We start from the raw sequence: 25,142 nt of genomic DNA, 5'->3' as shown, positions 1-25,142 counted from the left end.
AGCTGAGGCTCTGGAAGAAATGAAATCCCGGAGCAAAAAGGTCGTGTGCTAGAATAGAATTACTTACCGGATAGGCTATTAAGGGTCCAGGTGAAGGGTGCAGGCCCTTTCCCCAGGCGAAGAGCTGAGTAAGTAGGAACCCCTGACCCATCGCTCTTATTCACTCAGTTCTTCTTTCTGAAACAACTGCTGCGTGCCTGTCTGACTGGCCTGCACGGTAGTGACAACTAGACCCTCTTCTCAGGGCTTCGTGTCCAGATCCAGGGCTGAGCCAGCGGGGAGCCTCGACTTGTCAGCTCCTGAGGGTCTGCACTAGCAGCAGAACGGAGGCCACATCCTTCCTGAGACAGTCGTAGTCCGCGACAGAGCAAGATGAAGAAATAACGGTTTGGGTGATTGGGGACTGACTCGAGATCCTCTGAGGATCTCTATTTGCTCCAGAATGCCCAGCCTGGTTAGCTGAGCCTTAGTGGGGTCTGTATCAGTTAGATTCCTCCTTTGCCCATTCCTGCTTCTTTCCCCTTCTTGTCATAGATATTGATCCTTAATAAGCATCTTTAAGAAATAAATTTATTTTAGTATAATTTACATACCATAAAGTTCACCCTTTGAAAGTCTGCAGCTTAGTGACTGAGGTAGTTAGTTTATTGTGCCAACCTGGTTGATAAACACAGGTGGGATTAATTCAAGGGTGGAGAGATAAATGGCTGAGCGAGCCTCACCTTTCTCGTCTCTTGCTCTTTGATTATCGGAACAGTGTGCGGCTGCCTTGCTTGTTCTTTGCCTCAATTTGCAAGCTACACTACCTGTGGGACACCTAACCTGTGGACTGTGTTGCTGTAATTTGAGGTTCCTTTAAGTCCTGCTTTGCCACACCATTGGGATTTACATCCCTTGAGCTGGGGACTGTCGGACCCTGTCATCTGGCTGACTGTTGGTGACCTGCCTTGCTGTTTGCTGCCTGTACCTGGAGAGCCTGAATTGCTCTACAGAGGACTACCCAGTGGCTCTCAAGACTTGAAGGACTTCCAGTGTCTCACAACTGTCTCACGGGAGTGCGTTGCACTGAGCCATTTGTGCTGCTTTATAATTAAACAACTGTTTCTTTCTATGTTATATATCCGTCTATCTGTATAAATAGACATAAAATTCTTAGCATTCTGGTTTTGTTTCTCTGAGAACCCTGTCTGACACAGTGGTCTTTAGCACAGTCACAGAATTATGCATGTATCACTACTGACATTTTCATCCCCCCTCCAAATAACTTCATTGTGCATGTTCCATGTGCCCACTTCCAGGCAGGCCCAAGAAGCAGGACATAGACCAGGAGCCAAGAAGCAGGACATAGACCAGGAGCCAAGAAGCAGGACGTAGACCAGGGGTCAAGAAGCAGGACGTAGACCAGGGGTCAAGAAGCAGGACGTAGACCAGGGGTCAAGAAGCAGGACGTAGACCAGGGGTCAAGAAGCAGGGCTCCACAGGAGCCATTAGGATTTGCAATACCTCACAAGTAACGAAGTGGGTGTCGGGAGGAGGGGCCAGGGAAGGTTAGAGGAGTTAGAGACAAAGGAGAAGGGGAAAGGGAGAGGAGGGCAGAGCCCAGGGCTGGACTCAGGCAGAGGCAGGCCTGCGTGGGTACATTTCTCTGTAGCTCCACCCTTTTTGAGTTCAGAACAGCTTGTCCTCTCACCAACTCCTGCCTGCGATGAACGAAGGCAGCTTACCGGTGTCTATGTGGAACTTGTCCAAGCTAACCCTCAATTTTAGGTCTCTTCCAGTAGACCAGCACATTGCATTTGTTAATCTGCTGCACAAGACCTCTTTAAAGTGCTGCCCAGCAAGGAGGTTCCTTTGAGGACTATGGTGCGCCTGACCCAAGCCATGGTATTTTCATTCACCTCACATGCATGTGAAAGTTGGACATTAAATAAGGAAGACACCTGAAGAATCGGTGCATTTGAATTAAGGTGCTGGCAAAGAATCTTCAAAGTACCATGGACTGCCAAAAGGACAAACAAATCTGTCTTGGAAGAAGTATGGCCAGCGTGCTCGTTAGAGGCAAGCAGGGCGAGACTTCGTTTGGACTTGTTGTCAGGTGAGACCAGTCCCTGGAGAAGGACATCATGCTTCATAAAGCAGCAGGACAGTGACCTTCAACAAGGTGGATTGACACGGTGGCTGCTTCGATGGGCTCACACATTGTGCGGACGGCGCAGGACCAGGCAGTGCTTTGCTCTGTTGTACGTAGTATCACTATGAGTCAGAGCCAACACAGAGAACACCTAACAGCCACGGTGGCCAGATGAAAGGACACCCAGAGAGGCATTTGGCAGGTGTACCTGTGAGGCCCAACGAGCGCTAGAAAGTTTGTAACCGGTTCCCACCACCTTCCTTCCTGGCTTTTCTTTTTAAAAACTCCCCATCACAGACACAGACATTATAATTTTTAAAATGTTATTTTGCATCTGGCTCATTTTCAGTTCCAAATGATGCAGAGTTGAGAACTATCACCTCTGAGCGTCTTGACCACCTTGTTATTCTGAGACTGAAAGTCAAATGGAGTTTGGCCGTGGCTTCTGCATCACCTTGGACACTTGCCATCTTGGAACTTAATCTCATCCATCTCAGAATCCGCCACTTAGTGGAGACACTGCTGGCCCCCAGAAATGACACAGAACACTGTGTCTGACCTGCCGGGGATCAATCGTCTTCCGTGTGGAGACACTGCCATCCTCCAGAAACAGCAACACGAGACAAAGACTGCACATCTGACCTGTGGACCTCTACATTTGAGAGGGTGAAAAGAACCGGGGCATCCAGTGAGGAGCTTTGGACCCCAGGAGAATGTGAATCGTTTGCTTTTCTTGGATGCCTAACCATACTTTGCGGCTACAGACATCTCCCCAGCTAAGAATGACAGCTGCTCCTAACTGCATCTTTAAGAACTTGTAGGTAAGTAAAGCAGGCCCATGTTTTTCTTATTTAGCCCTGTTTTGGTGCAAGAAAAAGGAGCTCCAATGGAACGGGGGTGGGGGGTGGGGTACCCCCCAAACCAGAATTGCTTGGGTGAAGTGGCGTGAAGCTTTTGTAGTACAAATTGAGCAACTTGCTCTGACTTGGTGCACCCAGTGGCATTGCCTGGAAAGGTTCTCTCTGTTCATAGTGAACTTTTTCATAAAAGCAATTTCACTCAAGCCTTATTTATTTATTTTTTGTGTGATGGCTGATTGAAGAGAACAGTGTGCAGCTGTGAAAATTTTTTCCTGCTTGGAAAAATGCTGCAGAAGCTTGTGATGTTGAACACTGCTTCCAAGGACAGCGCTATGGGGGACACTCAGCTGTGGTTTTCTCATTTCAAAAAGGGTGAAATGTCGATTGATGACAAACCTCACTCTGGACATCTATCAACATCGTGGTGCATTTGGAGTTCGTTCCACCAGGTCAGACTGTTAATCAAGCTTTATAATTAGAGGTTCTGAAAAGATTGCATAACAGTGTGTGACCAAAAAAGCCCTAATTTGTGTCAGATGGGGGACTGGCTTTGCTATCATGGCAATGCACCTGCTCATGGAGCCATCTCAGTGTGAAAGTTTTTGGCAAACAAAAGCATGCCTCACTTGCTCCACACACCTTACTCACCAGATCTCGCTCCATGCGACTTTTCTTTGTTTCCAGGAGTGAAGAGGGCCATGAAAGGACAGTGATTTGAGGACGTAGAAGAGGTGAAGGAAAAAATGAGGGAGGTGCTGTCAGCCACCCAAACATGTGAGTTTGAAAAATGTTTCCAAGAATGGAATTGCAGATTTGGAAAATGTATTAAGTGTAATGGGGAGTACTTTGAAGGCGATAAGGTTGGTTTGCAAAGAAATTTAAATACAGAACTTTGAAAAAATATTGGTCTGTTTTTGGCACCCCTCATCCAATGGCATGCTGGTTGGCCGCTAATGAAAAGATAAACATCTTGAACCCACAGCTACCCTGTGGGAATGCAACACGGCAGATGCTTCCATGAAAGTGACGCTCCTTGGAAAGTGTGTGGGCATTTCTTCTTTGTCCTGTAGGCTTGCTGTGAGATTTTTGGTTTGTTTGTGTGATTAGTGCAAGAAAAGTCTCGAAGCCTTCTCAGTGATTTCAAGGCTGCCTGTGCTACAAGAGAAAGTGATTGTGAGGTGATTTGTTGCCACTTGACGTTGGCTCAATGCTTTCAAAGTGAGGGCAGTGTTACATCACAGGAAAGGGTAAGTAGAAGTTATGCCTGAGTTGGATGTTTGTAACCCAGAGACCGCCTGCATGGGTGTCCCCGGTTCACTGATCCGGCAAACACGTCTGCAGTGCCTTCTTCTGCTGCGACATGTTTGGAACTGCCATTTCGTGGATCAAAGATGTCACCATTCTTTATGTTCTCTTCTGATGCATCCTCTGTGAACTAGACGCAGGGTAAGTCCTGGGAGGGTCTGGAGAGCCAGGAGCCCCAAATCAGGGTTTGCAGAGCATGCATCTGAGCAACAACAGTGACAAAGCCATCTCACAGGGAAAGAGCTGTTTCAGGCTTCTTGAAGTTCTCCTCACTAGCAAACGAGGACTCTTACAAGCTCTGCTGGGCTACCGAGGACGTCGGGCCAATGGTCACAGTGCTGCCGTTCAGTACATGATAATCCCTCAGCAAACCGCTAGTCCATCCCACAGGGTCTGCACCTGCTGCTGGGGAGCCAGGCCCAACTCAGAGGACCCATGTGTTTCAGAGAATTACTGCAACTCCATAGGGTTTTCAACGACTGATCTTACAGAAATAAATCACCAGGCGTTTCTTCCACACCACCGCCGGGCAGACACAAATACAATCTTTCAATCAGCACCCGGGGCAAGCCGTTTGTGCCATCTAGAAACCTTGCTATCTTCAAACACACTCAGTGCCAAAGAGTCAATTCCAACTCACAGGGACCCTATCAGACAGAATACAACTCCCTCTGTGGGGTTCCAAGACTGTAACTCTTTAAAGGAGAGGAAAGCCTCACCATTCTCCCATGGAGTAGCTGATGGTTTCGAACTGCTGACCTTATGGTGTGACTATATGTATCACCCCTAAGCCACCAGGGCTCCTTAGTACATGCTAGCATTTAGTAACTGCTTTTATTGTTATGATTAATATTGCGAAGTTAATTCTCTACAGAATCAAGGAACAGGGAGATCGGCCAAAGGGGAACATGCTTCGGTTCCGCCGAAACTTAGAGACCATCCAGTCATCTGTGCATCACGGTCTCACTGTCCAGTAGGACACTGACTTGCGCTGGGCTGAGGTTCTGGGAAGGGTAAGGATGGAGGAGAGTGGCTGGGGAGGATTAGGTTACTTGGAGGGGAAGGGAGGCAGCTCCATAGATGTCATTGGGTGGTTGGATACTCAAGACTGGCTGTGCAATTGAAGTCCTCTTCCCACTGGGAGTGTTGAGAGTGTGGACAAGGACCCCGGAACGGGACACGTGATGGTGTTTCATCCAGCTGGGCTTGGAGCCAAGAGTGGAGGAAGCAATAGGTAGCATCCTGATGACTCAGTCTGCTTAGAACCTAGGAAAAACCTGGACAACTCACTCTCACGAGACCTCTGAGTTCTAATATTTAAAGCACCACCCTCCCAGACAGCCAATAATATGTGGGAGCTCCAGCATATGTTAGGTCAAATCAACCATAGTGAGGTTTCCCCTTCACCCACACTCAATCACTCTCCCAGAGGCCTGGCCTCTGCCTACCTCCTCCTGGTGGGTGCTCTGAGCTCTAGCTTCCAGGTGAATGCTTGGTAACCGATCCCTGGGAGAAGAGAGAAGAGGAGTCACTGTGGCTAATGCTCCAGGCTGTGTTCAAGGACATCTGCAGTTGTGTCTCAGCTAATTCCTCCTCTGTCCATGGCCCTCAGAAACAACAAAGGATTCATGGTTAATGAGCACATTGTTTCTTTATCCCCCCCCCCCCCCCCCCCGCATACCACGGTTCCTTCCGCCCTTTCTCTCCCTACTGACTTCAAGGCCCAATGAAAAATCACTCTGTGAGCGACATTGTTCTAGGTCTGTTTTTAACCTGTGTGTGTGGAGGCCCTGGGTCAGGTTTTGCTTGAAAGACTTGTTCAATTAGCCTACTGCCACTGCGTGGATTTTGACTCATACTGACCCCATACAGGGTTTCTGAGACTGTAAATCTGAGTCTGTACATCTTTACGGGAGCAGATAGCCTCATTTTTCTCCAGAGGAGGAGCTGGTGGCCTTGAACTGCCAACCTTGTGGTTAGAGTCCAATGCTTAAACCCCAGCACTAGGCCTCCCCTGGTAGCTTTTCATTTGGTACAAAGTGGGACCCGAGAGTCAACGTTTTGAACAATCTCCTGTGGGATGCAGATGCTGCTGGTTTGGGACCACACTCAGACTAGCAGGGCCTTGGCAGCTGTGTGAGGTCCCAGTTTGGCTAGGATTACGGGGTTTTCTATGGGCCCGGGTGGTGTTGCACGTTATGTGTTGGGCTGCTAACCACCGGCAAGCAGTTCAAAACCAGCAGCTGCTCAGAGGGAAGAAGGCTTGTCTTCTTCCCTCTACACAGATTTACGATCTCTGAAATCCACAGGGGCAGGTCGCTGTGCTTCGGAATCGACTTGGTGTCAGGGAGTATGAGTGAGTTTTCTGGGACCTGAGAGTTTCACCAAACGGGGGAAGCCTTAGGAAAACCAGGATGAAATAGTCAGCCCACCTGTGGAGGTTAGAGGTGGGAGGACAGCCTCCATCCTCTTCCTTATAACTTCCATGCCAGGTCTTAGGAAAAATTCTGCTAAAGACAAAAAGGTTTATTAGCCAGCTAATGCAAGCACTACTCTCCAGTGACTCTTTTTCACAAACGGATTTTACTGTGCTTTTCAGCAAAGTTTACACAACAGGCTACGTTCTTGTTTAATTGTTTCTATAAGACCCATACAGTGACATTACCACCACTGATTCTTAAGGATTGGGGGCAGGCCGAGTCTCAGTGCTAGACACTAAATGGAACACAGGATGGTAGGTTTTCTCTAAAATAAACATGGAGTTTTACAATGGCAGTAGAACTAGGTCTTGTAGTAGGGTCAAATGACAGCTTCCCTGAACACAGACACAGGGACAAGGCCTGGGACAAGTTGGGCAACTCATCCCATGAAACTTTAGCGTCCTAATTTTTAAAGTCCCTTCACGCCTTCCAGGGAGCCAATGATGTGGGAAAATTCTAGAAGAGTTCAAGTAAAATATCATGAAACAAAACCAGACTGTTAGAACTGCACCAAAGAGATTAGATTGTTTGTTGAATTCATTCTAACTTCAAGGAGAATGGATAGCCTGGAGACTTCAGAGAAGGGCGCCTGTGTCAGGGACATTGGATTCAGCCAGGCAATCATCTCTTTAGTCTTTCTCATTCTTCCTTGCTGCAGTGAGGTAGGTAGTTTATTGTGCCAACCTGGCCAATAAACACATGTAGGGTTAATTGAAGGGCAGGAATAAATGGCTAGCCTTGCCTTTCTAGTTCTCGAGTCTCTTGCTTTGTGATGGTCAGACCAGGGTGCAGCTGCCTTAGCCAGTTCCCTGCTTCAGCTGCCAAGGTTCACTTCCTGTAAGACAACCCCAAGGAGAAGCCACATGGACCTACTCCGATGTAGCCCTGGGTGCTGGAGCAGCCGTGTGGAGACCCCTGCCAGTGCTGAGATGCTTACACGTTCACTGATTCAGTCTTCCTCCTGCAGTCGGCATCACTGCGTGTGTTTTGTGAGATGGAGGAGGACTTGATTGGTGTTGGACAGATGGGTTAATGTTGGACTTGTGGGCTTGGGAAGCACTGGGTTGGGATGTTTTCTTGATGCGCACTTACCCTTTATATAAAACTTTCCCTTACACATGAGTTTCTGTGGATTTGTTTCTCTAAAGTCCCCAGATTAACACATGCAGTGAGGTGCTTCCGCGTCACTTCCATGTCCCAGTAACTGTATGTTCAGAATGAAACACTGTCCACGCCTGCATCACCGTCACATCATTTCTGTGTTTGCGCCCCCGGTTGTAGCCACTGTTTCATTCGTCTCATAGGGAGTCTTCCACATTTCTTCACTTACTCTCTACCAAGCACGGTGTCCTGGTCCCGCGTCCAGGTACAGTGGGCAAAACCGTGCCATCCTCACTTTTAAAGAGCATTAGCACTCTGGCTGTACTTCTTCGAAGACAGATTTGTTTGTTCTGGCAGCCCATGGCATCTTCAATAGTCTTTGCAGCCCCAAGGCGCTCATCCTGCTTTTCTTCCGAATGAGATTCAGGCTTTGCTGGGCTTTGTAACGTTCCCCCGAGGATGGCTTGAAAGACACCTCAAGAAGTCCCCACAGCTCAGAAATCTTTATTTCCGCCTTGTAAAGGATCCCAGATAAATCCCCTCTCACATTCTTGTGGGACACCAGGAAGAGAGAGGCGCCTGGAGTTCCCTTTCTTTGGGCTTTGAGGAGCAGGCAGGACAAGGAGACCCCCGGGGCTCCAAGAAGCCCGGACCTGGTGGGGCCCGCGGGTGGGTTAGAGCAGCTGTAGGTGATTTTTGTGTTGTTTTGAGAGAGGGAGAGTCTCTAATTGAGCTTCAGGGTTTTGTTTTTTTAAAACTTCTATTTGTTTTTTCTGGATAAAAACGACAGCATTTCCTTTCTGGGCCTTTCAGAAGGAGCCAGCTAGGGACGGAGACCGGGCTCTGAGGACGGAAGTTCTGTGGGCAGATTTTTCACAGTAAGGGTCAGCCTTAGCCAGCTCTCTGAGCCTCCCTGTGGATGTGTAAGCCGACCTCTGACACCGTCAGCAAGACAACTCCACCTCTCCCCTCCTTTCTTTGTTGACTCGCTGTTCGGTGCGTGCTCTGTGTGCACACGTGAGTCACACTTAATGATTTTGTTTGCTTATACCATTCCTTCCTCAACGAGGCAAGAAGAGGGTAGAGGCCACCAGGAAGGCTGTGGGACAGGAGGCCAAAGGGACACGAGCCGCTGGAAGGGCCCCCAAGGAGCTCTGGAGATGGTGACCCAGAGTCTGATGACAGCTCTGGTGTCACACAAAGACTCCTTCATTTCACAGATGATGAAGCTGAGACCTGGAGAGGGAAGTGGCTTGCTCGCGGCTGACAAATGAGTGATCAGATCTGAGAAGAAAATCTTTAATGCTCGTAATTAAAATTCATGGAGACTCAGGGTCAAAAAGGAATTGAATAGTGATCTTGTCCAATCTCAAGCAGATGCCGGGTCTCCGTGAAGTGCTCAGGTTGACCTCTTTGAGTAGTGGGGATCCCCACTCTCCTAGCAAGTGGGGCTTCATGCGACCATTTCCAGAGGGAGACTATTTTGCCGGATAGTGTTTTGAACTCTTTGGATGGAAAACAATTATTTCAATTAGATTTAAAACAACATTGATGAAACAAAACAAACCCCCCAAAAACAGCATTGATGAATTTTCATTAAGAAAGTGTCTCCTGGAGGCAACTTCATTGAGCCTTAATTAGGACACCTTAGAACTTTTAATATGTTAAGGCACATTGTGAATTCCCACAAGGTATAGAAGGGATGCAGGCTCTTCTAAACAGAACCCCCTTTTGGGGAACAAATGCCTCGGGGCTCTAAATGCTTCATAGAATGAATTCAGGAAAACGTGGTTTTGAACTGTAGGATAAAATTTAAAATTCTAAAAAGATACATGCACATAAAAATTTGCAAATCAAATCTTTTAAGTGTAGCAAAGGAATGTTCTACACCAAACCAACCAGCACACTGTCAATGAGAATATTATTTATATAATATGAAAAAGTTTTAATTAGTATGCATCCATATGTGAACAGTTTAAATCATCCAGGAAGGATTTATATGATTATTTTAATACTCATTGTGTGTGATGAAACTTAGAAGGGACTTGGGTTTTAAAATTTTTTGCATATATATATATATATATAAAATAGGACTGACTTTTTAAGCTGCAGGAAGCAAAACAAAAAGACTAAAAGGGACCAGTGATGAATCCTTGAAGAAAAATGATGTTTTTGTAGAGAGACGATGTATCACTTCCTCTTTTATCTTTTGCTTTTAACCACAGGGATTCTTTTGCTTGTGTTCTCTGTAAGACACATGGAACCAACATATCATTTTCCCCATATCACGTCTTTGCTCAAAACCTACCATAAAACTATGCTGCCAACACATCAAGCATAACTTCTCCTGCCCAACAGCCAGGACGCTTTGGAACCTGAGCCCGCCTCATCTCTCAGATTTAGCTGGTACTGGTTCCTCTGAGAGTATGCGATGCTAGCTGTGATCATTTCTGGTCTTTATTCTTCCTGTTCTCAGGCTATTTTCCAGTTTGTGTCTCTTATAGATTGAATAGTGTCCTCCCAAAGTAAAGGTCAACTTGACTACACCATGATTATCAGCATTATGTAATTCATTTCCATTTTGTGACCTGATACATCTGTTGTAAGTCCTAACCTTGATGGTGTTAAAAAAGCAGGGTTCGTGGGAGTCGTGTGAAGAGGCAGGATACTCCCCTCCCAGAGGGGTATAGAGGAGGAGATGAGTCAGTCAGTTGGTGCGATGTAGAACCGATGAAGAATACAGCTTTCCTCCAGTTCCTACATGCTTCCTCCCTCCCCACTACCATGATCCGAATTCTGCCTTGCAAGTCTGGATAGAGCAGAGGATGTACACTGGTGCAGATAGGAGCTGGAGGCACAGGGAATCCAGGGTGGATGATCCCTTCAGAACCAGGAGTGTGAGGGGCGATACTGGGAGGGAAGAGGGTGAGTGTGGGTTGGAAAGTGGGAACCAATTACAAGGATCTACATGTGACCTCCTCCCTGGGGGACGGACAACAGAAAAGGGGGTGAAGGGAGACGTGGGACAGGGCAAGATATGACAAAATAATAATTGATAAATTATCAAGGCCTCATGAGGGAGGGGAGGGAGGGGGCAAAAAGAGGACCTGGTGCAAAGGGCTTAAGTGGAGAGTAAATGCTTTGAAAATGATGAGGGCAAAGAATGTACAGATGTGCTTTATACAATTGATGTATGTATATGTATGGATTGTGATAAGAGTTGTATGAGTCCCTAATAAAGGGTTTTAAAAAAAAAAAAGAAGAGGCAGGATACAATTGACAGGATTCGGTGGTATTCGTCCTTCTACAGCTTTTCCTGATTTTTGACTTCCTCTGGTAGTTCTGCGCTACACCGTGTAGGATTTATGGACGCCCTGTATTTGCTTTAGCCTCCACCCTTGAAGCTGAGGGGCAGGGGCATGCTTAGAGAGGTGGGCAGATGATGCGAATGCCTGGAGGACATGCTAAGAGGAAAGAAATGTCCCTTTACCATCAGGAATACAGCAGTGAAGCAGAGTCCAGAGAAACCAGCCACGTCGGCATCCGCTAGCGAGGCTGAGCGCGTGGGAAGGCCGAGAGATGCCGGAGGCGGCAGAGGGGCAGCAAGGTGTGACTAAGGGTCCAGCAGGTGGTAGGGAACTGACTTGCTCTGCTTATGCTGGACTTTTTATGGTCCACTGAACGCTGTCACTCTGTTTTTAAATTAAATTATTTTACAGTTGAAAAGGGAGGATTTTCTTCTAATTTTCTTTTGTTGAGAATATACAAAGTAAGGCACCGACCAATAGTTTCTGCATGGATGACATAGAATTGATGCTGATTACATTCTTGGAGTTGTCTGTTGGCGTCCTCTCCCATGAACAAGTTCATTGCCCCCTAAGTTTTCTTCCACATTCCTCTCGCCAGTTTGATCCCGTACACACCGGTCTTCAAATAGCATAATGCTCTGGCAGATAGGCTTTGCTCATTAGGCTCTTTGATTTTAAGAGACGTCAGGAGATATATTTAGATTCAGGAGAAAAGGACGAAAACCCGTAGAACTCCCAATCTTGACAAATAGCAGCTTCTCCAAGATGAGTTAAAATGAAGACTCAAACCACACCAACCAATTTCTTGTACCGTTGTATTAAAAATCCACTGTACTGTCTTGCACTTATAGTGATTTTTAGCCACGCACAATTTGGAACATCATTTGGAAGATGTTAGTTCGTCAGGTGCTGCGTTACTTCAAAACATCGGCATATGACATTACGCAGCACCGAGGAGTTCTCCTTTGTGGAGGCCACCTCCTCTCTCATCTGAAGTGAAGCTGTGGGGGCACGTGTGCTCCGGGGTCCTAAGTCCTGCATCATAACTGGCATGTTATTCTGGCAATCAACCCGGCTCGCTGGTTCTTTGAAACGTAGTTGTCACCTTTTTAAATGTACGCAGACAGTGGACGCAAAGCAGGACGACCCCCTGTGGTCTCCTGGGAGTCTCTCTGTTCCTTGTCACCACGTGGCATCCGAAGACCAGGCTGATGACCAGACTGTTTCATAGTCATGTGGAAGAAATCCAGCCTGGAAGTTGCGAGTGCTGCCGCGCCCTCTGGGCCTCCTAGTGACCTGATGTGGTATTGCTGCTCATTTCCGCCCACTGTCATCGCCAACAGGCCAGTCTACCTTGTAGAAAAGGGCAATATTACCTGCTCACAGAATCTAAGAGACATGCAAACGACCATGCTGTAGGCTGGACAGGGTTGCTGCTTGGCTTTAGGAACCACGAGGCTGCTTTACTCTCGTGCCTGTCCTGATCGCTGCTGCTTTCTGTAGTTCAAGCATCTCTAATTGCAGAAGGCTTTGCTTCCCATGGCGGAGACCGTGGCCTCTACAAGATAAAAAGTTCACCTCGTTCAACTTGCACCATCGAAGAGAGACTGTCTCTTGCTTCTGTTTGCAGAATCCGAAGGAAGGCCCCTCATGGTTCGGCTTGAGTCAGGGCCACACTAATCAAGTGTGGTGGGAAAAGACAAGGGCACGGACGAACAGTCCACATAGACGGAGCGGGGTGACTCGTGTCAGCAAAGTGGCCCTGCCGCAACGTGCTTGGTAAAAGCCAGTACGTGCCTGTGATGCTACTGGACACCGGGAAGGAAGAGCTACGGCACACAGCCCTTAGTTACGGCTTGTTGGCAAGGCTGCATTGCATGCTGCTCTGTGGGCCTTGGTCCTGGTTGGAAGAGCCTGCAGCTCGGGACACCGTCATGTTCCCCAGTCGTGTCCACTTTAGGGCCTCCAGCTCCCTTCAGACACCCAGTGAAGAGCCACTGCCTAGCCCGCTGGTGACTCCCGCTGCCAGTGTCGCCTCAGGGACTATGGCGTCCAGAAGGAGCCTGCTGATGCCACCAGCTCTTCAGGTCACCAGGAGTTGTGCGCTCTGGGTGGAATGTTTCTGGGCATAAATGAAACAGGAGGACAGGATGCGATTTCTTTTAGAGGAAGACTGTTGGCTCATCTGGAAAAAGTCAGCAGGAGGTGGGCAGGGAGACTAGGAAGACCATTCGTCTAAAATGTCTAACTCTGGACAGGTTTTCTCAGCACTAAACCCAGTGGTGGGAGTCAGCTAGTTCGAGTCAGTTTCACAGAACAGACGCCTACGTTTTTTGGTGAGTTCGGTGCACCGGTTGTCCGCCCGGCACTTGCAATCCAGCTCCGCTAAGGTGGGCAGCCTCCCAACCTGGAAATCACAAATTTACATTCTTTACGCTTTTTCAATGTTCATCTGCGCAGCAGTGTATTCTAAACACTTTAGAAATGTTCGTTCCGTCCATGGGTGTAAAACCTTAGACGGAACTCTGCTTGTAATATTTATTAATTTCCTAGCACTCATTATGCTTTTGATGAAATGTTATATTTTTATTCCCTTGCATATGCTACTTCAGTAAACAAACATAGAACGTAAAAAGTGCCAAACGACCAGAGGGTGGCATGCTGTCATTTGCTCCGGCTTGTGTTACCACCCAAATTCCCCCAAGGTCTTAGGAGTGAATGATGCGATTCTTGAAAGTGTGCAAAGAGCTAAAAACCTGGTCAGCACAATTGCTGTAAGTTCAGCAGAAGGAGAAAGGGCTTTCAGAGATGAGCATCATATATTCAGAGAAGTCCTGTTTCCAATATACTGAGCACAATGACTAAGCAGTGGTTCTCAGCCTTCCTCAGGCCGCGACCTTTTCAAATGATTCCTCATGTGGTGGTGACTCCCCCCAACCATAAAATTATTTTCGTTGCTACTTCATCACTGTCATTTTGCTACTGTTATGGATTGGGTAACTCCCGCGAAAGGGTCGTTTGACTCCAAAAGGGGTCGCGACCCACAGGCTGAGAACCACTGCTCTAAAGGAATGGGCTCCTCCTTCAGTGAAAAGATGCTCAAGGTAACTCCCAGGCCATGATGCTCGGATAAAAGCAAAGAATGTTGCAAGTGAGGACACCAAGCAAGAAACACTATGCACCTATCTTAAATAACAGTTTTACTTTTTTGGTCATAATATTTTGTCTTTAATATTTCAGAACTCTTTCTGGTAATCTAATTGTGTATTCCTTTGTCATTGTTCTTATCCAAGTATTAACTGTATGAAATAATAAACTACCTTTAGGTATATCTTTTTTTGGCATTGTACTTAAAGCAGCCATTAGAGCAGCAAATCAGTTGTTAAATGATTTGAATTCCACCACTGACGAGGTAAACCCAAACCTATTGCTCTTGAGTCGCTCTGCCTCCTGGGAAATCCCATAGAACCGAGCGGAACTGCCCCACTCGAGTTTCTAAGGTGATGCTTTTCCCGGGAAGCCAACTGCCACATCTTTCTCCAAGGTGCAGCTGCTGGCTTCCACCTGCTGTTCTTCTGGTCACCGGCTGAGCCCTTCCGACTGCACCATGCAGGCTCCTTCCCCATCACTAGGGGGCACCAATGCCAATACTTTCTGCTTCCTAAAGCAGCGTGTTGGGAACTCTTGTTGGGAAATAAGATGAGGGGGCAGCTGTAGCGTATGGACGGTGGTGGGTGATAAAGACCCAAACATTCAGCTTGACTGCCTCCATTCTGGCTGCTGCTGGTTGACACGGGCTTCCCAGTTGCCTCTCCCTGTGGCCTCTGACCGCTGCACTCTCTTCTAGACTGCTGCTGCTGCTGCTGCTGCTGTCTTCTGGCACCAGGCTATTTGTTGGGATTGCCCACAGCTGCTTGACTTACCTGCAGAACTCTCTTTTGGGGCCTGCGCTCAGGTGGTCCTTCAGGTGCTGTTTAGTAGCCCAGGCTCTGCATGCTTTCCCAGCAGGTGGCTCTGCGGTTGCTGGTTCAGCTCCTTCTGGGGTGGATCTTCAGTGTTAAATAGATCTTTTTCTTTATCTTTTAACAGTTTTATTGGCATTTCACCCACATATCATGCAGTTCAATAATTCAATCACATCCAGAGGAGTGTGCCATCATCGACACAGTCAATCCCAGAACATTTTCTTCTTTCTTGTACTGTTGGTCACGCCGTTGTTTTTTATAATTGTGGCAAACATATACTCAGTAAGATAGTCTCCAATTCAACAACTCCTGTGTATAGAATTCAGTTAGGCGATCCTAACGTGGCTCGGATTTACGTTACCTGTTTACTTGTGGACCGTATTGGATGCATCCCTGTCTCCATAGCAACCAACACAGAGGTTCTTGGGGCAGCACCTCGTGCATAGCAGACACTCTAGGGAGAAGCGTTTTCACTTTTTATTCTGCACCCAAACTACCCGCTCCAGTAAGACTTGTTCCCTCCCGGGTTCTTGGGCTAGTACCAGCCCTGCCTTCCATGCTCTCAGCTTTCATGTCCCATCTTCTGGCCCACCCAGTCAATACCTGTCAGTGCCCATTTCTGATAGCGAAATCAGAGCCCAAGACGTTTCCAGCATTTTCTTGACAAGTGTTAGCACCATCCCATCTCCTCGTGATTCTTTCCCAGGCCAAGTCCCGACTCAACGCTCCCCCGTTAATGGTCAGTTAGAGACACGGCAAAGGAGAGAGGTTTATGGAGTCTGCTAGATGGAGACTGGGTAATGCTTTCCTGTAAAAGGCCAACAAGTAAATATTGTAGACTTTATGGATCTCTGTCCCACAGTTCATTTTGTTCTTACTGTTGCTTTTCATTTTATTTGTCACATGATCTCTGTCACATAGCCTATATTCTTCTTTCATTTAACAGGCCTTTAAACATGTAAACACCATCCTTAACTCAAGGGCTCTATAAAAATAGATCACGAGTCAGATATGGCCCCAGCCTCCAGTTTGTGGGCGCCTGTGCTGGGAATAATGTCCAGCACGGAAGGTTCAGTCTGTCTTGTGAATGCGATGGTCTAATGCTAGCCTGGCACATGCTCACTCACTGACATCGAGTTGATTCCCCTCATAGCAACCCTATAGGACAAAGCAGAGCTTCCCCTTGGAGTTATGGGTGCAGACAGCTTCGTCCTCCCACCGAGTGATTGGTTGGTTTGAATCGCTGACCACAAGGTGGGCAGCTCAATGCGTAGACCACTACATCACCAGGATTCCTTGGGTGCATAGTTGACTCTGTATTAATATTTCTCAAATGAATAACAGAGAAATGTGGATTCAAAGGCATTTGTGATTCCCAAATTTAAGAGACCGCATCTCTATGTAAAGCCTATAGTGAATGAAAACCTTGGCAAGGGTTCTCTTGGATTGGGCTCTGGGCTCTAGCTGTCTGTACCTTAGGGCGCAGGTGTCTTTGCATGGGAGTAACTTCAGCCTAAGTACCTACCTGCACTTCCCCTCCTTCTACTTTCTGCCCCAAACGAAGTCTTCCTGAAGGCTCCAGTTTTACAATAAACTCCACTGTTGGTGTGCGGGTCAAATGTTAACAGCCAGCTAGTTACAAACAAACAACAGTCCCTGATGTGCAGCACTTGCTGATTTTTCAGGTATAAATACGCCATCACGGCCCATTTCGAGCTATAAATGTGAAGCCACTAACCTTGCAGCTGCACATAATCATCTCTCCCTGGCTGTAGCCCACCAACTGGCTTGTACCTTCCCCCCCTGCTCCCCGCAGCAGCCATGAGGACAGCACATCTCCTGGGAAGGAATTTGAAAGGAGTCTTTGCTCCATGATCCCTGCCTCGAGAGTAGGCTTCTCTCTGTGTTTGGGTGGACAGTGTTATTATCTCGCTCACCCAGACTTCCAGGGTTACCACCTTAGCTTGCCCTGATCCCCAAACCCTGACTTCTCATTGGAATTGCTGGCTCCCTGCTGCTGGCAGAGCACAGATGGATGTACATTTCCTGCCCCACCCTGGCTTCCTGGCTCCCAGCTATCTGATGAGCTTCAAAGCACAGATAAGCACAGACACTCTACCTGCTGCAAGGCCTTCTCTTTTCCAGGTCAAGACACGCTTTCCAGTTCCCACAGGGTGCCCGGTTGGGCTGCTAACCACACGGTCAGCCGTGGGAGAGACCGCCAGCTGCTCTGTGGGAGGGGGTGAGGCTTTCTACACCCACAAAGACTTGTATCAATAAGGGCTGCACAACAGAGTATAATCAGTGGCACTGAATCATACATGCAGAAATCGTTGAATCAAAGAATGCTTGGTTGCATCTATTTTTGCCACCACTAAAGAATCACACGGATAACAATGAATCCAAGGAAGAAGGATGTATTCTAAAATTGATTGTGGTGATGATTGTACACATCTTCTTGATATGACTGAACTATTGAATTGTATGCTATGTGGATGAAGTGCCCCCCTAAATGACATAAAATTATCAAGGTAAAAAAGAAAAAAGAAGGTGTAGTTTCCCCACAGCCTTTGTCCCAGCGCTCACGACACAGAGGTTAACTCCCGATCTACTGATTGCGAACGTGGTCCCAGCGTACTCCTTGGTGGTAATAGGCTCCCCCTTCACTACTCATGGCTCTATCTTCTTCAGCTCTTAAAGAATAAAAGACGATGTAAGGCAGAGCCCAAGGAACCATTCCTGAAAGAGCTTTGGCCTGGGCGAGGGTGCCTTATCCCTCTTTCATTTATCCAGGACAACCGATAGACAGATCACTTCAGATCACAGAACTGGGGAGGATTATATCCTTACATCTCAACCTAGTGGCTGGACTTGCGGGCTCAGATGTGACAATTGTGAGGATGGTGCCAGACCAGGCAGTGTCCTGCTCTGTTGTGCAGATGGTCACTGTGAGTTGGAATGAACTTGACAGCGACAGCATAGCATTACATAATTGCCAAATTACATCAGTACATAAGAGCAAACCACCACCATCCACAACTGCTGCTAACAGATTTCTCAGAAGAAAGACCCGGTCATCTACTTCTAAAATAATCCGCCATTGAAAACTGTAGAGAGGACAGTTCTACTCTGACACACCTGAGGTTGCCATGAGTTAGAACTGCCTAGATCAACCAACAGGTCAACTAGACCAACCAACTAGGTCAACTAACCAACCAAAAAAAAAAAAAACCCAACAAGATACCAACACACAACCATTTATACTGTCTGTACGTGGCCATGCTGTTTGTATTTTCGTTCCCCCTTGAGGCCTCCTAAGACGTTCTGTTTTTCCATATGGACTGTAGCCTCTAAGTGAGAGGTAGAAATGGCAGGAAGGGCTGTGGTTACATGCTTGAGCCTGGTTGTGTAGGACATGGGTTTGGAGGCTCGCTCTGTGGCGAATTGGGCCTGAGGATGACCTAGCTGGCTAGACAATTTTTAGACAAGGTGTCTCGAGGGCAGGGACTGGGTCTGTCTTTTTTACCACTACATTGCCCACACCTACTATAGCAATGTGAGACACATGGTAAACACACGATTAATACTTGTTAAATGATGGCACTCAAGTCAGTCTTTGGATTGCTTATTAGCTCTGTTGTCCTGGGCACATTGTTCAACCTTCCCGAGCCTTCAGTCCCTCCTATGTAAAATAGAGAATTTCATAATGACATGATCAGCTTTAGCATCATGGTCTTGCTGTGTGGGTTGAATGATAATAATGTCTCCTACGTAGCACCCCTGGCACAATAGATAGCACACAGCAAGTACGTTGAGGAGGGTCACTCTTGTGAGAGTCTGCATTCAGACAGTGTTCTTCAACTTAAAAGACATGACGATGGATTTCTTGTTTCTTCAGTAAGTTGGTCTCATCCACAGTCCCTCACATTGCCCAGTGTAACCTCAAAGAGGATGTGCATGGGATCCATGGTGCATGGGGTGGGGGCTGGAGGAGCCCAGGTATTAGGGGCAGTTGTATAAATAGGTAGGTGCCCAGCCAAGGCTGGGAAGTATAGTCAAAGCATCCAGATAAAAACACAGAGTAAAGGATTGAATGAAGCAAAACAAGATTAAAGAAAATAAAAAACCAAACGCAGTGCCACTGAGTTGATTTCAACTCACAGCGACTGTCAGCTAGAGTAGAATGGCCCCTTTTGGGTTTCTGAAACTTCAGATCTTTTTGGGAGCAGACAGCTTCATCTTTCTCCCAAGGCGTGGCTGGGGGTGGGTGGGTGTTGCTGACTTTGTGGTTAGCAGCAATGCATGGCTTCAAAGCAGGGGTCATTTAGGGCATGAGAATCACTGGTGGGGTTTCATGACCAGCAACCTCTCAGCTCAGATTCCCTGGCTTTCCAAGCCGTCCCCAGTGTCTGCTGAACTGACTTTCTTGCCTCTTTGATCATCTCCCATCTGGTCTCTTGGGCTTGGGTCCCTTGATGGAGTCACTCCGGATGAGGAGCCCCTGCTGATTCAAAGGTTATTGCTTTCTTACTCATTAGCAATGTAGTCATGACGGAAAACCTTCACTCATTCACAGCGGGCTTAACAGTCTTTCTGTGCTCGGACACAGAAGGCAGCATCCTGGCAACGTAAGCCCCAGCCGCGGAAGGCTCCTCTTCTTCCTACTAAGCTCCAGGCTGGACCCAGATGGTTGATGGAAGTCAGTTGCCCTCCAGATAACCCGTAACATTTGTTTAGGATCCATCACACTCCACCCCAGTATTGAGGAAGACAGCAGTTGCGAGCAGAAAAGAGAAAGAACCTTATCAGAATCTCTGACTACTGCCCGAGACTTAGCCCCTAGAAGCGGCGTTCCTTTCCCAAACAGTAAGGATACTTTTCAGGCTCTTGATGCAGATGATGACGTTGCTTTCCAAAAAAGGACCTACCCATCCACACACCCACCAATTGTGTTTGAGAATGACTCTTCTACAAGGTCTTTGGCAAGACTGGAAGGAATTACTGCTTTAAAAAATGCGTAATGGGAGGAAAATGGTGTGTCTCTGAGTAAACTTCACTTTTTATTAACAGGGAAGTTGACTCTTTAAAAATATATTGGTTTACTGTAGGAAGAATACTTAGCAGTCTTTCTAGCATGAGTCTAGAGGAATATTGATTAGGTTTTTTTTCCCAGCTAAATTTCATTTTAGAATTTATATTCAGAAAAGTTTACCTTTTGGAGGAGTCTAGTTCTGTGATTGTGACCCAATCACAGATCTGTATCTACTAAGCTCAAATACAGAATTGCTTCCTTATTCCTCCACTTATCCTTGTTCTACCTTTATGACCGACACTCTGTCCACCTGTAACCCTTGGAAACTACTGGTCTATTTTCTGCCCCTTTATTGTTGTCTTTTCCTGAGTGACATATAAGTGGAATTATACAGAAGACAAACTTTTGAGCCTGGCTTCTTCCACTTAGAATATGTACATTTGAGATTCATCCAGGTTGTGCGTAGTAATATATTTTTTAAATTGTTGAATAGTATTCCATTATGGGACTGTATCACAATACATTTACCCATTCATGAATTGAAGGACATTTGTGTAGTTTCCAATTGGCAGTTAGAAATAAAGCTGCTATCAGCATTCACATAGTCAAGTTTCTGCGTGAACAAATGAGGGGACTTTAAAAAAGTTTGTGGAATAATTTATTATCTTTTAGTTCCATGTTTTTCCATAATGAACTTATTGAAGCCCTCCATCTGGCTTTCTTCTCTGGGAAAGATTACTTTCTCAGAAACCCTACAGGGCAGTTCTGCTCTGTCCTAGGCGGCTGTTAGTAACTGGAGTAGACTCGATGGCAGGGAGTTTGGTTAAGTGAGAGCTTGTTTTCCTTTCAGTTGAGAACCTACCTAGGAGCAAGAGTCCTGAGTCATATGGTAACTATAAATTTCACCTGCAAATCTCCCATACTGCTCTCCAGAATGATGGTAGCACTTTGCTTTCCCACTAGTTATTGGAGAGGGCCAATTGCTTTGCCTCCTTGTTAGCATTTGATATTGTCAGGTAAACATTGAAAATGTTTTAGTCATTTAAATAGATTTATGAAAATCAAATATTGCAGCCTTCAGTAAGGATTGCTACTCCATGCAAAGGGCAAAAATCCTCACAGCCAGACCAAGAACCATCATCATGATAAATGGAGAAAAGATTGAAATTGTCAAGGATTTCATTTTGCTCGGATCCACAATCATTGCCCATGGAAGCAGCAGTCAGCAAGTTAAAAGACAGATCGCATTAGGCAAATGTGCTTCACAAGAAAGACTTGTTTAGAGTGTTGAAGAGCAAGGACTAAGGTGCATCTGGCTCAGGCCATGGCATTTTCTGGGCCTGTGAAAGCTGGACATGGTATAAGAAATACCAGAAAAGAATGTATGCATTTAAATTATGGTGTTGGTGGAGATGATTGAAATACTGTGGATGCCTGAAGAACACACAAAACTGTCTGGGAAGCAGTACAGCCAGAACGCTCCCTGCAGATGAGGGTGGCTTAGTCTCAAGCACTTTGATCAGTTTGTTGCAGATCCCAGTGTGCGGAAAAAGACATCATGCTTGCTAAAGTGGAGGACCAGCCCCAAATAGGAAGGTCCTCAAGGAGATGGACTGACAGAGTGGCTGCAAAACCAGGCTCAAACATGACAATTTTTAGGATGACACAGAACCAGGAAGTCTTTCCGTTGTGCATAGAATCACTGAGTCAGAATGGACTCAATGGCACCTAACATCACGGCATGGTGGTGATAAAGTGCATTTCTCTAACGACTGATGGTGGTGAGCACTTCTTTTAAAATAATGTTTTTTTGGGCACATAATTTACATCGAGCACTTTCTAATGTATTTTCTTGCTCTCTGTGTATCTCTGTTGATGTGTCTGTGAGCATTTTGTTACTACTTTTCAGTTGTGTTTCTCACTCCATGGTTAAGTTTCAGTAGTTACTTATATAATCTGGATCCAAGTTTTTTTGTCAGATATGCGATTTGCAGATAGTTCCTTTCAGTATGTAGCTGATTTAATTTAGTTAGTTTATTGTGCCAACCTAGCCGATAAACACATGTGAGGTTAATTGAAGAGAGATAAATGGCTCAGTGAGCCTCACCTTTCGAGTTCTCAGGTCTCTTGCTTTCTGATGGTCGGACTAGGGTGCAGCTGCCTTAGCCAGTTCCCTGCTTTAGTTGGCAAGGCTCACTTCCTTCAAGACATCCCCAAGAAGAGGCCACATGAACCACCCGGCTGCAGCCCTGGGTGCTGGAACAGCTGTGTGGAAACACCTGCCAGCGCTGATATGCTTACACATTCACTGACTCAACTTTCCTCCTACAGTCGGTGTCATTGTGTGTGTTTTTTGAGATGGAGGAGGACTTTGCGGATTAGTGTTAGACATATGGGTTAATGATGGACTTGTGGGCTTGGGCAGCACTGGGTTGGGCTGTTTTCTTTCTTTCTTTTCTTTTTTCAGGGGATAGCGCGAACGCAGTCCCCCACTACCACAATTATGCAGTTGAGTTTCCCACATTTGGGGAAATCGCAGGGGTCAGCACACCCAGAGTGCACTGGGTGAGCCTCACCCTGGGAAAACCACCTTCGTGATCGATCATGGTGTCTCCCCTGCCAGGTAAGTATGGGATGTTTTCTTGATGCACACTTAACCTTTATATAAAACTCTCTCTCATACATGAGTTTCTGTGGATTTGTTTCTTTAAAGTACCCAGACTAACAAACACACTTTCACATAGGAAAATTAAAAACTTTTTATTAAGTCTGATTTATTGATTATTTTCTTTTATATATAGTGCTTTTATCATTCTACTATGAACTCTTTGCCTACCTCAGGATCAGCTTTTCTCCTAAAAGTTTTCTAATTTTACACTTAGGCCTATAATTAATTTTATTAAGTTTTGTCTAAGATGTGAGGCATAGCTCAAGGCCCTTGTTTTTGCAAGTTGTTGTTGGGTGCCCTTGAGTTGATTTTGACTCTTAGCGACCCCATGTGATGGGGAGGAACTGTCCCATAGGGTTTTCCAGGCTGTCATTTTTATGTGAGCAGATCACCGTATCTCCTTCTTAGGGTTCCTTAGATTTGACATGTGGTTATCTCACTGCCTCAGCACCATTTGTTGAAAAGACTCTGAATTACTGCTTGATTGTATTTGCACCTTTGTCAAAAATCAATTGGCCATCTGTGTAGTGCTGTCAATTGGCCATCTGTGTAGCGCTGGCTCTGGACTATCTGTTGGCACCCATGCCTATCATGTCTTTGATATCATATATTCTTGAGGATAGCAAGTGCCTATATTTTTGTCATTTTCAGAATGATATAAAAGTGGAATCATATATTATATGAGCTTTAGAGTCAAGCTTCTTTCATTTAGAATTATGAATATCTTCAGTCATCCAAGTTGTTGCATATGTAAATCTTTTGTCCATTTAGATTGCTCAGTCATTTCCCATTATATGGCTGTGCCAGAGTTTAACTAATCACTTGTTCCTTTGTCTTTTTATGATCAGTTGTAAATACATATAATATATTTTTAATTGGGTTAACATGTAGATTTCCATAAATTTACAAACCAATTTTAGAAGAGTTTTATTGACATGTTGCATCTTCCCATCCATGAACATGGTAAAGCTCCTCAATTATTTAGTTCTTAATTTTTTTCATCAGTATTTTATAGTATTTAGCTTATACATAAGTATTTCATTTAGGAGAAGGGGAAACTATTGTCAATGTGTACTTTAAAATTCTTTTTAGTTTTTTTTAATCCTTGCAATGAATAGTTATATAGAAATCACTTGCAAAGAAATATAATTGGTTTTTGAATATTGATCTACACGTATGTCTGACCCTTTGAAAATTCAGTCTTCTCTAGTAGTAAGAGGTCATAGAGTAGGAAATGTCATGTTGTAAGAAACTGTGACACCAAGCCAACAGCCAGCACCAATTGCCAGACTCATAAGAGAAGCCGTCTTAGATGTTTAGCTCCAGTTACATGTAGCCATACGTGTGGACCCGGATGAGAGTACATGGAGCTGAGGACTTACTCATTTGAGTCTAGACAACGCATTGAAACTGTGACTTATAACACATTATTGTGATTTTAAGCCACTAAATTTTGTGGACATTGAATAAGGAATAGTGAAGGAGAATTTGTGCAGTTGAATTATGGTACTGGTGAGGAACATCGGAAGTACTGTGGACGGTCACAAGAACAAACAAATGTGTCTTGGAAGACATACGGCCAGAATGCTCCTAAGAGGACGGGATGGCGAGACTTCATCTCATGTTCTTTGAACATGTCCCCAGAGAATGACATCATGCTTGGTGAAGTAGAGGGGCACCAGCGAAGAGGAAGGCCCTCAACACGATGGATTGACACCATGGCTGCAACAATGGGCTCAAGCACAGGAACAATTGTGAGGATGGCACAGGACCAGGTCATTTTTTGTATTGTTGTGCATAGCGCCTGTAGGGGTCAGAACTGACTTAATAGCACCTAACAACAATAACAAGTTTTGGGGGGAATTGTCACAGAGAAATAGAAAACTGATTCAGAGTTTATGAGACATCACTTCTACAGCCCTGCAATCCAGGCCCTGCTCATAAGTGATAGGCCTTGATTTCTTCTTCAGCTTTCTTGTTGCCAGTCAGACCGAACCTTTTGTCCCCACGGGTAATGGCTGGCTGCCAAGTCAGGGCTCTTTCTCATTTCCACTTACAACACAGTGCTGTAGTTCCGAGGATCTGCCCTTCTATGGGAGCAGGGTTTGGCCTCTAAGAGGCATCTGCCAGCCTTGCTTGTGCTAACCCCTGTTTACCCGTATGCACTGGTTGCCTTGGTGACAGCTGCCTGCCTGCTGTGGACCTAGGTGCCTCACTAACGTGCCCTCTTTCTGCCCAAACTGAAAGCCCGCAGATGGCCATTTGCAGCACCGCCTCCTTATCTCCTGATTG

General features: G+C 46.0%; 1 non-coding gene across 1 annotated transcript; it reads right to left on the bottom strand.

The window, feature by feature from the left end:
• Positions 1-22,646: 22,646 nt before the first annotated feature.
• On the bottom strand, positions 22,647-22,813 carry LOC142460259 (U1 spliceosomal RNA). The gene has a single exon (XR_012786503.1). It is a non-coding gene; the product is annotated as a U1 spliceosomal RNA (small nuclear RNA).
• Positions 22,814-25,142: the final 2,329 nt, after the last annotated feature.

The sequence above is a fragment of the Tenrec ecaudatus genome, chromosome 10 (genome assembly GCF_050624435.1).
Source record: "Tenrec ecaudatus isolate mTenEca1 chromosome 10, mTenEca1.hap1, whole genome shotgun sequence".
NCBI lineage: Eukaryota > Metazoa > Chordata > Mammalia > Afrosoricida > Tenrecidae > Tenrec > Tenrec ecaudatus.
Note: the sequence above shows the minus strand (reverse complement) of the source record. Positions and strands in the feature narration are given on the sequence as shown.